At 41.7% G+C, this 16831-nt stretch overlaps 1 protein-coding gene across 4 annotated transcripts in view; it reads right to left on the bottom strand.

Moving 5' to 3' along the window:
• The window catches only part of TCF20 (transcription factor 20), a 129037-nt gene that overhangs the window by 45624 nt on the left and 66582 nt on the right, over window positions 1-16831 (bottom strand). The window lies entirely within an intron of this gene.

Below are 16831 nucleotides of genomic sequence, written 5' to 3'. Positions count from 1 at the left end.
ACCATCTACATTTACATAATCAACACCTAAGCACTTCAGGAAGGCTATGTACTTCAGTTTATTTTTCAGTATAACTTTTCCTTCAAGGACTAGCCTTATAGCTGCAAAATTGTTTGGGGACCCTGGCTAGCCCCTTTGTAAAAAGCCTGACGCATCACTATACACATTAAGTATGGTAATGAACAAATATATGCATATACCCTGTCATTATTATTATTTAAGTAAATAAAAATCAATAAACAGATGAGAAAAACATTAAATTTCTGAAACACCCTATGGTTTTCTCTTCCTGAGAACAAACTGGATAAAGCCACCTGGAGAGAGTCCTTTCTTTACACAGAGGTTAAGACAATGCTCAAACTTTTCCAGGAAACAGGACACTGACTCCTTAAATTGGAGACTTCCTGGAAGACTTGAATTATGTTTTCTCATTCAGCCATGTTTTGCGCTTACCACATTCAACTGAACCCACTTAGAATTAAAGCCTAGTTTTGCACTTAAAAAGTTTTGCCCAGGTAGATCACCAAAGAGCCCCAAGAAAACAGGCACACAAATGAGGAGATGCAGGTGAAGTTTGGCATCTTTTCCCATCTGGCTCTCAATATATATTATATATTTTAATTAACATATAAGTTAGATACAGAAAGCTCTAATTCTACTTTTAGAGTCATTCAGAAAGGCACCCTGGTTATAGCTGGGTTTCTACTACCTCTGCACACAGGCTACAGAACATGCACACAAAAAACCCCCACTTCAATACATGTCTCCATAATCCCTCTCTGCTAACTCAATGCCATCTTTGTGTTGCAACCTTGGTTCATGCAGCTTGATGTCCACAAGAATATTACTGAAACATCTACTAAAATCAGAAGAGAACTTTCAAATTGTTAGTAACTCCAATTCTGTCTTTCCCCTTCCTGAATGTCAACTTTACTGCTGTTATTATTTTATACTCTTTTAATTATCATACGGTAAGAGAGGTCTGCTGTTCTCCTGAACTTCCACTGTTACAGCATTTTAAAGACTATGTATACCACATAAGTAACACTTTTATGAATGCCAATCCAGTTTGGGCTTCTTATGGAGAAACCCCTCCTTTCTGCCAGTTGCTCCCTTTGATGTTTCACCAGTCTGAAGCTTCTGCCCTCAAAACTGGGATACCTAATGCAAGCTTTTTTTCTCCCTTTCTGTATGACTCGATGTTAAGATGAAAAATAGGACCAAATAATAAAAGCAGGAAAGAAAACATACATTGAAATAAAAGGGAGTTACCAAACTAAGAGTAGAACATTTACCGTAACTGGCAGATGGTAGAAAGCAGCTTCTTTAGATAAGTAGTTTGGGACTTTGCAATCAGCAACATTCATGTGCTATGGAGGGAACATGCACGTTCTGGCAGTCAGTGCTCTGCATCCTCTTCTCATGAAAGCAACATTTCCATCCTCATCAGAGGCTCAGTCTCTCCCAGAATCTCAGCCTCATTTTTAAATGACTTGACTAAAGCTTACTTTGCATAGTCTGAACAAGGCCTCAGGAAGTCTCTCTTGCATTACATCATATAAAAACTTTTGTCACTGATGATATTCATTCTTTTGTAATAATAACAAAGGGCTGAAAACTGCTGACATACTTTAATAACGGTAGGAAACATCCTTAAGACTTCCTCACTATTAAAAACAGTAATTTTAATCACATAATGGAACAGAAACAGCAGCAGATGTTGGAAAATACCTTTAGGAACACAGATCCAGTAAAGATCAACCTGAGGCACAAATTTCTATCCCCCATAATCTCATGCAATCACAAAATATTTACTGAGTCCAGAAGATAGATACACTAACTGAAAACATGTTTTTATCCTTCAGTTTATTAGGGTTTTGTTTGTTTGGGGTTTTTTTCATCTTGGATTTTGTTTTGACAAATAAATGAAAAGTTTTCATCCACAGAACTTAAACCACTGGTACCCTAAGCAAACGTGTCCTGTGTTCATGTCTCCTACAGAACAACACTTGCTTTGAATATCTCACGAGGACCTTAACTTGATTCACACAACAGTAGAATAGCAACCAATAAAACAACCAACCAACCAACAACAACAAAAAAGGGCATTTCATTAATAACACCTATTAAGAAAAGGCAGGAGGTGCTTCAATCCATTACATCGTTGATAATTTAAGACATAGAGCACATTCCTGTCATTAATGTACTATAAATATAGGACTATTACAATTACTATAGTAATAATCTTTGTTAATAATAACAGCCTTGTAAAGTGCTTAGATCCAAGTGCTGTTTTCTCAGAAAACCACCGAGACTAATTCCATGGGCAAGCCCTGTTAATAAAATGTATTCAGATACACTTTGAAGGTCTCATCTATCTTGATCCACAGGAAAAAGTATATCTTTTTGATTAAATTCTTCCTGGAAGTCTTTAAAGAAAAGATTTTCAGCTGGTACATACTCCTCCACATGCAGGAACTCTAGAGAACAATATACCAGCTGGTCACTAGAGACTACAACACAATCATATAGAACTCCGTAATGGTGGCGTACATCCATAATCCCACCCCCAGCAGAAGGGAACAAAGTCCGACCTCCAAGTGCTCCATCAACATCCACAAATTACACACATCTACAGTATCTTCCAACTCACACAACAAAAACCACCTGAAGCCTTCCTCATTTATTCAAAGGGAAGGTAAGATTCTGACACCGCTTTCACTACTCCAGTGTCACACCTACACTGTCACTACATGTGCATGTAGCTCTCATTAAAGCTTGTGATTCTCCTCAACTATTTACAGCCTGTAGCTCTAGAGCCATCTAAGCATATCCACCTAGAGATTACAGAGTACACTCACTACACTTAGCAGATTCACTCTGCTCCTACACATTTGTTTCCTCCCCAGTAGCCCAGTACTCAAAATTTGCCTTCAACCCAGTAAGAACAAAGGGAGCATGTTACAAGCTTGTGTGGCTGATAAAGAAACAGCCTCACTTGCAAAATCACTGCACAGAAGTCACGACTATAGAGAACTAGTAGGTCTTCATATCTCAGTTGGACTTGTGAAACATCTGAAGTTATTTCAGATGGTCTTTCAACCTACCTTCTCCACATGAACTTATTTTTAAGCACATTTACAATGCAGATTTTTTTCTCCTTTAATTGTCCAAAACAGCCTTGTAGAACTTAGGTTAACACTGGAGTTCCTCAAAATATGGAGCTACCGCATTGTGATCCTACTGTGAGCAAGATTATCAAATGGCAGTCAACAGCATGTAAGCATCTTTCAACAGTGCCTGCATGTATATGAGACTGCCCCCAACCATTGCTGCTTAACAGCGTTCATCAGTACTCCCACACCAAGACTACTGTGTGAAATGATCTTCTTCAACATACTGTGCTAAGTTTTTTTAATCCACATAAATCTTGAAAGCTTTTTTGGTCCCAATTACCAAGGATTGGACAAATACAGGACAGCTGCCCAGATCTTCCCACATAACACTCATGCCAGTATAGTAGTGCATCATTACAGACAGCTCAAAACAAGCGAGCTAAAACCCAAAAATACTGTGGGGATATGCTTAATTCTTAATGATAAGCCTGTAAACGAGCAAATGAAACCAGCATCACTTAATTCTCTAGGACATAAGTGAGGTCTTTCTGCTTCGCTAAATTTTCTTTAGATTTGGGTTGACTACTGTGACCCATCTGTGCAGAGAATTCTCAGGCAGCAGTCAAATGTAATATATTTTCGGTGTTCTGTCAAAGACCTCTCACTTCTTAGCATGCTTATCAGGAAAGAAAATGTAGTTACAGGCAGGTGACAAACAGTAAGATAGCATTTGCCACAGTATAAAAAAAAAAAGTACATGAACAAGTGGGGTTTCTCTAGAGTGCCTAAGCTTCTGATTAAAATACTTCTTTGCTAAATGCTGTGCAAATAACAAACATATACATACATCCCCATAGTCATTTCTAGTCATAACCCATACAAGATGCAAAAATTACCATTTTTGTCCTTCCTCACTGTATCTCCTTAAAGTAGCAGAGCACACCCACAACCAAACCCCATCAAGCCAGAACCTGAGTATGAGCAACTCGGTGGCATAATTTGAGTAAACAATCTCCAAGATCTGAATTAAGCCTGAAATATAGGAAAAGAGATTTCCATGTACTGAGTGTCATTTCCATCACCAAGGCCAAGTTTCTAACCCTCATTTTTGCAGGTACAGAGTTATTTGGACACCGGAGAGGGACTCTTCCTCAGGGACTATAGCGGTAGGACAAGGGGTAATGGGTTTAAACTTAAACAGGGGAAGCTTACATTGGATATAAGGAAGAAGTTCTTTACTGTGGGGGTGGTGAGGCGCTGGACTGGGCTAGGAAAGCTGTAAATGCTCCATCCCTGGCAGTGTTCCAGGCCAGCTGGACAGGCCTTGGGCAACACCGTCTAGGGGGAGGTATCCCTGCCCATGGCAGGGGGTTGGAACTAGATGATCTTAAAGCACCTATATGTAGTTATTACACATGCTTAAGTATCTAATAATAATACATATTAGCAACATGTCACTGCTAATGCTGGTCTTGACAAAACCCCTAAATTTTGTCCTGCCCAATGAAAATCTTCATCAAAAAATTCCTCAAATGAGTTAAAAGTTTGGCCAAGCGGTTGTAACTCATTTCCATCATCTCACACAGACACCATGCCTTTTCCATTAAAATATCTGTACAGACTTTTAGAAAGTCAGTCTGTATGAGCTTAAATCCAAACAATTAAGGAACTGGTTCTCACAGAATGGGCAAAGAATAGATAAGGATGGCAGAAGGAACACAGTGAGCTTTGTCACTTGAGAGAGAGGAATGTTCTGAGGACTACTGTGCTAGATAACATCTACATTCACTTCTTATTTCATATATTTCCCTAAGTGGCCACAGAAGAGTTTACTAAGCCTGAGTCAGTCCATCTTCCTATCTCACAGGGAGACGTGAGCAGATACACTCATAGTATTATACACTACTACAATAAAAGGCATCATATAAACAAGCAACAAAAAAAAAAATCAGCATTTTGCCTGTGGCTATTATCTGACTGCCCATTTCTTCCTCCACTCCCAGAACTTATAAATAAATAAATATGGACAATACCAAATGAAAAATACCCGATTTTTTGCATCTGCATTCCTTACTCACTATAGAACTCAAATACTAACTCCAGTTTAGCTCTGTACTTTGAGTAAACTGTACTGTTAAATTAATATTCTTAAATATGAAGAAAGAAATGACAGGAACAAAATTTTCTTATAAGCTGGTATTAAAAGTTGTGGTACTATTAAAACATGCAGTTCTAGACATGTAACTCATAATCAAAGTTCAGCAGAATTTTATGTGATTTTATAGATCCCATTTTCACAGAATCATGTAATGGTTCAGGTTATTACTATGCCATTGGTCTCTGTCTCAATAAATATTACAGATGCACTTAAATAGCTTTCCAAAATCCAACTGATTGTTGAAAGTTCTCTATCTACGTTTCTAATACCACTCTTTAATAAGAACCTATGCAAATCAGCTTTCATTTCAGGTTAAAGATTAAACCAATAATTTTGGTTTCACATATAGGGTCAGTCCTCTATGCACTAGCTGAAGAGGTTCAGCCTCTTGTGTGGTGCTAACACAGGCAATCATGCAGCAATCCAGCTCAGGGAACCAATATGGTTGAGAAGTAATTCTGCAAGGGAGAAAAGCCATTTCTGAACTGACAGATCCATTCACTGTATCGTTACACAAACATCTGTACCAGCAAAATGGACACAGCAGGAACTGCTTAAGTGGCACGGATACTGAAGTGCACTTGAAAGCAGAAGTTCGTATTTAAAAGGCTCTTTATCTTTACACAACAGTCAAACAACCCTTCCCACCATCAAAATGAAAATAATGCTGTACCTCAGCTCTTGGTTTCTTTTCTCCAAGCTGCAGATCAGCTCACTGCACATCCTAATCCAATTCACTAGTTTTCTGAAAAGTTTGGCAACTCACTATATGCCTTTTATTATGAATTTACCTGTGTCCCTATCTCCAATGTCCCCAAACAGTCAAACATCATGTCTGCTTTGGCAGTACAGCAATATCAGAGCATCCATTTCAAGGACAATTGCTGGTCTGCTCTTCACCTCCTCAGACATGTGAGACAGGAGGCTCAGCAAAGGCACCACAGTTCTCACCATCTTTCAGTCACAAAACTGATGACAGTGAAAACTCAATTATTAATTGCAAGAGGAGAGCAGAAAAAGTGAGCAGGGTTGCCAGGTTCTATCCAAGAACCTGTGTTCTAGCCAAGGACCAAGGGTTCTGTCCAAGCTCCTACTCACATAGCAGACATGAATCCAGTACCATAAACAGTCAGAGGCATCCAGCAGCAAATAAAAATAATGCGTTAGGGTTTTTTTTTTTATTAATTTTTATGACTTGTTCATACTAAGAAGTAGCCCCTGCCTTTAAAATCTTAAAAATCTCTTCAAATTATGACAACTTGCTAAGATAAATATTTAGGTCATATTAAATATTACCTGTAATACATGTCTTTCTTTTCCATTCAATGCAGTCTATACAATTAAGTCTTTTTATTCTGTTGTACAATGCCTGGTGTAATGAGCCTGTAACTAAGACTCCTGGGAACTACTCAAAGCAAAAACTCTATCTGTTACATGCAAGTATTATTACGATACAGGTTAGGCACTGTATATAAGAATTAAATTCACTGATCAGGATAAAATCATTGCTGAGGATAATACCACCTAGTTACACGATATGCAATAACATTAAAGTCAGGGAGAAATATAACCTTGATCTACTTAAACTGAAGACTTGCCATCCCACTGCAGAAAAGCTGCATCAAATTTATGTCCTCTAAACTTCTTTCAGAGCTTTTGTGCCTTGAGACCCAGGGAAATCCTGCCTGACTAATTTGGCGGCCTTCTGTGATGGGGCTACAGAACTGATGGACAGGGATAGAGCAGTTGATGGCATCTACCTGGACTTACGCAAAGTGTTCTACACTGTCCCACACGACATCCTTGTCTCTAAATTGGAGAGACATCAATCTGATGGATGGACCACTCGGTGGATAAAGAACTGGCTGGATGGCTGCACACAAAGAGTTGTGGTCAATGGCTCAATGTCCAGCTGGAGACCAGTAGCAAGTGGTGTCCTCAGGGATCAGTGTTGGGATCGCTCTTGTTCCACATCTTTGTCGCTGACATGGACAGTGGGATTGAGGGCGCCCTCAGCAAGTTTGCTCATGACACCAAGCTGTGTGGTTCGGTTGATATGCTGGAGGGAAGGAATGCCATCCAGAGGGACCTTGACACGCTTGTGAGGTGGGCTGATGCCAACCTCATGAAGTTTAACCATGCCAAGTGCAAGGTCCTACACCTGGGTCGGAACAATCCCAAGCACAGCTACAGGCTCGGCAGAGAAGAGATTCAGAGCAGCCCTGCGGAGAAGGACTTAGGGGTGCTGGTCAATGAGAAAATGAACATGAGCCAGCTGCAGTGCGCACTCACAGCCCAGAAAGCCAACCGTATCCTGGGCTGCATCAAAAGGAGCGTGCCCAGCAGGTCAAAGGAGGTGATCCTGCCCCTCTACTCTGCTCTCATGAAACCTTACTTGGAGTATGGTGTACAGTTCTGTGTCCAGAGGAGGTGTCCAGAGGAGGGCCATGAGGATGATCAGAGGACTAGAGCACCTCCCATATGAAGACAGGCTGAGAAAGTTGGGGCTGTTCAGCCTGGAAAAGAGAAGGCTGCATGGAGACCTCATAGCAGCCTTCCAGTATCTGAAGGGCACCTATAAGGATGCTGGAGAGGGACTCTTCATCAGAGACTGAAGTGATAGGAAAAGGGGTAACAGGTTAAATCTTAAACAGGGGAAGTTTAGACTGGATATAAGAAGGAAGTTCTTTACTGTAAGGGTAGTGAGGCATCAGAATGGGTCGCCCAAGGAAGTTGTGAATGCTCCACCCCTGGCAGTGTTCAAGGCCAGGCTGGACAGAGCCTTGGGTGATACGGTTTAGTGGGAGGTGTCCCTGCTCATGGTAGGGGGTTGGAACTTGATGATCTTAAGGTCCTTTCCAACCCTAACTATTCTATGATTCTAAGATAACACAAGAAATCTAGCTATACCACTTCCAAGTTTCACCAGCCAAGGTTATGATTCTTCCTGTCAACTTAGCACATCTCCCTAAACTGACACAGACTTAAGAGCAATTTGGGTGTGGAAGGTCTGCAAATACTCTTGCTATGGAAGACTTGAGAAAAAAAAAAAATACAGTCAAGGCCATATCCTGTTTACCGATAGAATGTTAAGGGAAAACAAGGTTTTTCTCTTAACATAAAAAAGTGGTTGAACTTCCTTAAAATTCCTCCACCCTCTGGATACCACAGCACCTGCTTCACGCTAAAGCCAAAAGTTGGAACAGACCCAATCCTATGACTGAAGTGTTTTCTCCTAAAACAGATTAGCAGGGAGTGGCTGCAGCCACAGATCCAGGGAGACAGAAGAACAGTTCAGATTAATACAAAATAACTCCATTATATAAAACCTCACTCACATAAGTGATTCAACAAAAAAGACTACTTCTCCAGCAGCACTATTTTAAGGAGTTCCTCCCCCCTTGCCACCTCCCCACCCCTAAGACTTCCATTCCCACCCCAGCACTACAGGTTTTCTTTGGTTTTTTCAGATTGGATTGGTTCCTTCAAGCATCTCATTATGCATCCCCACTGTTATAGTGGCATAACCAACAGACAGATGACAGAGAGGAGGCAAACAGTTAAAAACTTAAGTTTGGTTTTGGGTTGTTTTCTTCTTGTAAATTCCTGTATTACTAAGCCTTGGCCTAAAACACTTGAATTGTTTGACTCTCACCACCTCCCCCCATTGAGTCAAGCCTTCCTGAAGGTCTCTTTCCATGTCAAGTTTATGCATATAAGATGATGAAACTTCTAATACACCTCAGTTAAATGTCTGAAACTACACGATATAAACTCAGGCCACTGTAACCACCAAACAAGACACTGTACCCTGTCACTTTAACTCCCCGCTCCTAAGTTCTGCTGCCAAAGGCTACTACAACAGTAGTCAGACCACACCACAGTCACAAAATTGACTCAAATGAGCTTAAGGAGTTACGAAAAACGAAAAAGCTACAACTGCAGATGTTCTCACAACTGGGGTCTAAAGCTTTCTCCACCCCCAAGAGATTCAGCATCACCACAGCGATAGTGTCAGGCAGCACTTAAGGCTGCTGATGGAGACACACTTGGAAAACTGATGGACAGAGTTTCTGCTGCATATATTCCACCTGGTATCTAGAGCATATATCCTGAAGAAAGTCAGCAGCTGAAAACAAAGAAGAGGGATGAATTCAGCATCAAATGACAAATGCCTCTATAAATACGCATTAGTGGAGGATAACAAAGGTGCTGCACTCTGAGCATACCACTGGGGAGAAAATAAAAAGCAAAAACAAATCCAGAAGACTCTACTGTTTTCTTTCTCCACCCTGCTTCCCCTCAAGAGGAGGCTACATAAAGAAGGAAAATTAACATAAACCATACATAATGGCTTATAATCATTCCATAATGCTAATGTATTTCTAGAGTTCTATTACAAGAAGACCAGATACTGTTTCCTCTCTTGTTCTAAAACATCCAAATGTTCTATGAAACACTGAAAGGTTTGCTACCTTCTTTCAGCTAGAAAGGTGACAACAAAGACAAGTCATTGACTTTTTCCTTGAGAATTGCTCCTGATTTAAATTTTACTCTTGCCAACTAACTGGGCAAAAGGCTCTTGCTCCGTAGCTTATTTCTGAAGAACAATGTTCATATGGAGCTGATTAGGACCGTTTTCATGAGTAAACACAGCCTAACAACAGCTTTATAAACACTACAGCTCTGTGGAGAAGCAAGAAACTTTACTTCCTAATTCCTCCTCCTGTCCATGTTTAGGAGGTTCTTGACCCTGTTCTCGTTAAGCCAAGAGATGCATTTTCTCCCAGGAAGCCTGACTGAGGTTCACTCAAATCACCTTTTTTCCACCAACTCTGAGAGGCTTTTTAGTAGGCTGCAGAGTGTACATAGAGTTACCCACCTCTCCCCCCGCCCCGCTTCGGTTTTCCAAAATTCCACTTTTCAAACATACAACAAACTACTGCCCCGCAAGGCAAAACTACAAGGAAACAAATACATGACAAGCCCAATTTCTATATCCAAATTGCACGATATTGCCATTATTCAAAAAAAGTGTATTCAACTGAGCAGTTTTCAAGAAAGAAAAACCGTTTTGTCTGTAATAACTGGAATATGAGAAGTTACCAAATGCAGAAAATGCGTAAGATACCAAATGTAGAAAAATACCCCAGAGCAAAAAGGAGTTAAGACCAGAAGGCAAGAATCACCACGCTGCTCCCCAACTGCAGTAAACGTGATGCCACTCAAGTCAGAAGTTCACAGATGCAGAACACCACACTGCAGAGGAAGCCCCTGGGTCATCACCAAAGCCAATCCACAACCACAGCTCTCAGTGAAGTTCCCTTTATGCACCCTCACAGGAAATGCAAGACAAAGAAAGGCAAAGAAAGAATGTCTCTCCATTACAATGCAGTGATTTGTAGAGAAGGGGAACATGGACAGCACAGTTCTGGGTTTTTCTTCATGCAAAATAAATAGCTGTCACTTTGGAGCAGTTCTCAATTTTGCCTCTGCTACTTCCACCCTCCTGCATTACAGAAGAGAATCTGCCACTCATTCAGCAATGCCCAGCTATACAAAGACAATCTGCTACCACCTTCTGTAGCAATTCTGCCCAACTCATTTCACTCACTGCCTGCTAAGTGCCTACGCTACTTTTCCAGACCTATCAAAAACACCATGTAGCAATACCCACAAGATATGGTCAGGATCAAGATGACCAGAAAAATCTGATGACCACAACATTTCATGCAAACAGACTGGAGAAGGGGGAGAAAGGAAACCTGCCCACCTCCACATGCATGAAGAGAAGGAAAACTTTAGCGGCAAATCAAACTGTACACCAAATGACAGAACACTGCTGACTTTGCTTACACATGCACCGCCCCCACCCCCACCCCCCCCAACCCCCCCCCCCCCCAAGGCAAGATGAGAAACGAAAAACATGGTAATACAGAATTACTGAATCATTTAGGCTGGAAAAGGTCTGTAAGATCAAGTCCAAACACTACCCCATGCACCGCATCTAGATGTCAACCCTTCCAAAGAGAAAATGTTTCCTAACATCCAATCTAAGCCTCCCCAGCACAACTTGAGGCCATTTCCTCTCATCCTATCATTTGTTACTTGGGAGAAGAGACCAACACCCACCTCACTACAACCTCCTTTCAAGTAGCTGTAGAGAGTGGCAAGGTCCCCCCGAAACCTTCTCTTCTCCAGACTAAACCCCCCCAGGTACCTCAGTTGTTCCCCATCACACTTGTGCTCCAGACCCTTCACCAGCTTCACTGGGCCTGCTCCAGCACCTCAATGTCTCTCTTATAGTGAGGGGTCCAGAACTGAACACAGTGTTTGAGGTGCAGCCTCACCAGTGCCCAGCACAGGGGGATAATAACTGCCCGGCCCTGCTGTCACACTGGTGCTGATACAGGCCAGGATGCTGTTGGCCTTCTTGGCTGCCTGGGCACAAGCTGGCTCATGTTCAGCTGCGTCAATCCGTACCCCCAAGTCCTTTTCCATAAGCAGCTTTCCAGCCTGGCGCACTGCATGGGGTTGTTGTGACTCAAGTGCAGGATCCAGCACTTAACCTTGCTAATCTCGTACAACTAGCCTTGTCCCATTGATCCAGATCCCTCTGTGGAGCCTTCCTACCCTTCAGCAGATCAACACTCTCACCCGAATTGGTGCTGTCTGCAAATTTACTGAGAGTGCACTGGAACCTCTCATCCAGACCACTGGTCAAGATACCAAACAGAGCTGGCCCCACTACTGAGCCCAGGGAACACCACTTGTGACCAGCCACCAGTTGGAGTTAATCCCATTCAGCACCACTCTTTGGGCCTGGCCATCCAGCCGGTTTTTTACCCAGCAAAGACTGCACCCATCCAAGCCACGAGCAGCTTCTCCCAGAGAATCCTGGGGAAAACGGTGTCAAAGGTTTTATTGAAGTCTCAGCAGACAACAACCACAGCCTTTCCCTCATCCACTCTGGGTCACTTTGTCACAGGAGATCAGGTTGGTCAAGCAGGGCCTGACTTTCATAAATCCATGCTGACTGCACCCTATAGCCTGGTTGTGCCACGTGATGGCACTCAAGATGATCTGCTCCATAGGCTTGTGTGTATCTAAGTGGTGTAGCAGGTCACTGACCATTTCTCCTTGGATTATGGGGACTTCTTTCTGCTCCCCATCCCCATCTTCCAGCTCAGGGGTCTGGGTACCCAGAGGACAACTGGTCTTACTATTAAAAACTGAAGCAAAGGTGGCATTAAGTGCCTCATTCTTTGTCACTATGTTTTCTCCCACACTCAACAAAGGATGGAGATGCTCCTTAGCCACCCTCTTGTTGCTAATGCATTCATAGAAGCATTTTTTATTGTCTTTTACAGCATTAGCCAGAGGAAGGTCTAGTGTGGCTTTGGTCCTTCTAATTTTCTCTCTGCATAACCTCATAACCTTGCAGTCCTCCTGAGTTGCCTGCCCTTCTTCCAAAGGTCATCAACTCCTTCCTCTACCCGCCCACCCCCACCAGAGTTCCAGCCAGAGTTCTGTTCAGTCAGACTGGTTTCTTCCCCACCAGCTCAGCTTTTGGCACACAGGGAGGTCCTGCTCCTGCACCTTAAAGATTTCCTTGTTGAAGAAGGCCCAGCCTTCCTGGACTCCTTTTCCCTCCAGGACTGTTTTCCAAGGGGCTCTGTCATCCAGGCTCCTATACAGTACTGAGTCTGCCCTCCAGAAGCCCAAGGTGGCAGTTCTGCTTAACCCTCTCCTTACTTCTCTGTCATTCTGTGATTGCTGTGCCCAAGACAGGCTCCAACCACCACATCACCTACAAGTCCTTCTCTGTTCAGGAACAACAGGTCAAGCGGACACCTTCCCTAGTTGTGTCACTGACCAGTTGTGCCAGGAAGTTACCTGCCACACACTCCAGGAACCTCCTAGGCTGTTTCCTCTCTGCTGTGTTGTATTTCCAGCAGACACTATAATGTTGATTGTACAGCATTTGCTACATTTATGAGATAACCATTTATATGAATTAAAAAACCAAAACACAACCAAACACACATACAGTGACCCCACTATTCCAGAACTTCTACTTAGGTAACACTGTTGCACAAATCCAATCTCACAGAAATTCAGGTGTTTTGACCAGGCATTTGACCAAAGGTAACAGCAGACTGCAGGTATCGAATTTGAAGCTTATTAACATTTCATTATGGTATACAATGATTTATTCCTTTAAATTCTGACAGGTGTGATAGCACATACTTTTCTTTCAGCTAATAAGTTTTAGGTATGTTTTTCCTAGTCATTAGCAATGTTGCATATGGACACAAGCCATCTGTAGTCTGCCATGCTAATACCAAGTACCTAGTTCAGTTCAAAGCTATTACCAAGGCAGAGTTTACAGCACATTACTTCTACAGGAAAAGGGATATGAACAATATTCCCAATAAACTGTGTTAAAGCTTCTAGCATAGCAGCTCCCCATACAATTTCTAGCTAAGTACTAAGCTCTTATCAGAACTCATCAGCGAGTTCTGTTTATGACTTGCAATTTACTTGCAATTACATGACTGAGTTCCTACTAGCAAAATACTCCAAAATAAATCATCATATCCCAGCACAGAATACACCACAATTCCATACGTAGTTACTGGTATGAACACAGACATGCTGTATGCTCATGCGGGTGATTTTCACAGCTTTTCTGTATTCGTTGCACTGCAACACAGCCAAGAAATAGTGCGCTTCTCAAATGAGGAACAGATCAAATCCAAAAGGGACTCAAGGCAAGGCTCTTAGACAAAGAACCTGGGAACGCTCTTCCAATACTATCACCAGTTACAACTACCGGTAAAAAGAAACATAAAAAGCACTGGGAAAAATACAGGCATGTTCACTGTCACCAGATAGAGCCAAGAGGATGCTTGCACTTTCTTCTACAATTTCTTAACTCTGTTCTTGAGGAATCACTAGACAAGAGGCAGGAAAAACCAGGAGTTTTACTGCAACATGAATGCTTTGTTGCATCCAGGTCATTTGACTGTGTTGTTGTTCACAAATGCAGCACAAGCTCAAGAGTGAGTAAAATTTAATTTTCCTATTTTCTGTCTTTAAAGGCAAACAGGCAGCCTATCACAGACTCCAGAACATCCTGGACTGATCTGATCCTCCACAGGGCTTAAGAGAATGCACATTTGATTATGCACCAGCCTCAACTTTTGAGTCTTTTGGTCTGTCTTCCTTTCTCCCCCCTCCCCATTAAATGAAATCCACATACACACATAGTGAAGGAAATCATATGCTCTTCCAAGTGCGCCAAACCAATACGTAACTTAGATGTATGCAGCAGTCGGAAGGCTCAGCTGAAGAAATCAAAGAGTAGTATAGCTGCCCATAAGCACGACACAGACGCACCAGCAGTGCATGGCCAGAAGACAGAACCTTCATCTCTTCCAGTCAGTCAAGACTGAAGTCTAGTCAAGGACTCTAAGGAAGGGGACGCTCAAACAAGCTTGACAGAAACAGAATCTCACATTAGGATCCCATTACCAGAATACAGCAGCCTCTTCTGCATGATTTTAGAGAAGTACAAACCTCTGCTGACGTTGTGTGGGTCCTCTATCAGTAGTACTAAATAGCTTTCTACAAAGAAAAATAATAATCTACATAGCATATCATTATTATTAGAATCAGTTAAACATATTTAAGAATATTTTTTATTTTACAAGTGAAAAGCAAGATCAGATTTTTTTTTTGAGAGGTCTTGCCCGAAATAGTAAATAAAAAAATAAAAAAAAAAACAAAAACAAAACACCTTTTGCTATTGGACAGCAGTTTAGTTACTTGAATGGGAAGAGTTGGTTGGTCTCAGTCCAGTGTCTACCAACAAATCAGCATGCTAGTTAGCTCTTCAGAAGCTTCTACATAATCTTTCCTGTCTCAGAGGCCAACTGCAGGATTGGGTAACATGAATTCTCACCCAGGCAGCTAAGGTACATACTGAAGCCTGAGAAGGCAGTGCTGCCAAAACCACCTCGAGATCTTTGAAAGTTGTCAGAACGCAGGTTCCAATAACATTAGTCTAATACCATTCCTAAGTATAAAGAATAATTGAACAAGGCATGAAAAAATAAATAAATTTTAATTAAAAAGCCATCCCACCCAAATTGAGATTTGGCATACCCTAAATCAAAAAGCAAGATACGCACATAAGCTATAAACTCTTAAATACATCCTTATCTCAAATTACAGGGAAGCCAAGCAAGCAGCATGAAATTATTCATGTTTATTACATATTATGCCCTCACTCCAGATAGCAACCTGCCAAGCTAGTAGAATAGCAACAGGAATTGTACAGTACAATTCCTGTGAAGGGACCCTTCCAAGAGCAGCAATATTGCCATTTTGCTGTGCTTCACAGGAGGTTTAGTTAAATATGACCTAGAAAAGGGGTATACAGTGATTTTCTTTTTAACATTGCACCAAGAACCCAAAAGGATGACTTTGCACACATTTCCACAGGGGCGGGGGGGGGAGAAGAAATCCCAAACCTACATATTGCACTCTTTTTCCTACAGACTTCATACACGTATCAATCATAGAGAGAACCACATTAAGAACTTTTTTACTTACACTGCTTTAAGTCTTTACATTTAATGTGAATGTCCTTTAAAATGCAGTAAAGAGGTTAGTAACTCCACAGTTCTTCAGCTGAAGGTTAAGGAAACAACTTCTGACAAGAAAAAGAGGCTTGTGTATTAGCTGCAAAGAGACAAGTTTTCTGTTTCATCTGAATAACCTTCAGATCTTTTTTACTCACTATAGAAACAGATTTTCTTAGTTATTAAACAAGTCCTCTCAAGCCTTCTTTATGAAGCATCAGTAACGAAGAAAAGGAAACCCCAACTCCCTGTTGAAGACACTCACAACCAAGCTGCTCCTAGTGCTGTCAGATTGGGAACCATGCTTAGCCTACCCCACACTGCAAAGGCATATTAAAGTATACATTTTAGAAAAACGCAGGTTTCGTCAATCCCAAAGCTTTTGATATCTGATTTAGAGATCAAAGCCCAATTTGTGTCTGAGGTCATTCCCAAAACTAGAAGCAGTAAATAAGTACAGCAGCAACTGCACTTTTGACATAAAAGGTGGTGTCGTGCTCACACTCAGAAAACATGGCAGTTTGCTTGTTAATTTAACCAGAAAATACAAAAATACACATTTCATGTACCAGCAATTTACAGAAACAAGGGAATACTATTCTCCTCTCCTCATAACGCTAACAAAGTTTAAGACATAGATGACTAAACCAATAAACCACAGAATCACAGAATGGTTTGGGCTGACCTTAAGATCATGTAGGTCCAATCCCCCGCCATGGACAGGGACACCTCACACTAGACTATGTCACACAAGGCTCTCTCCAACCTGGCCTTGAACACTGCCAGGGATGGAACGTTTACCACCTCTTTGGGCGACCCGTTCCAGTGCCTCACCACCCTCACAGTAAAGAACTTCTTCCTTATACCTAACCTGAACTTCCCCTGTGTAAGTTTAAACTCATTATCCC

Source organism: Neopsephotus bourkii, unplaced genomic scaffold (genome assembly GCF_033783945.1).
Source record: "Neopsephotus bourkii isolate Nb327-2 ecotype Australia unplaced genomic scaffold, CSIRO-AGI_Nbou_v1 NB_107, whole genome shotgun sequence".
NCBI lineage: Eukaryota > Metazoa > Chordata > Aves > Psittaciformes > Psittacidae > Neopsephotus > Neopsephotus bourkii.
This window is presented reverse-complemented; position numbering and strand designations above follow the sequence as displayed.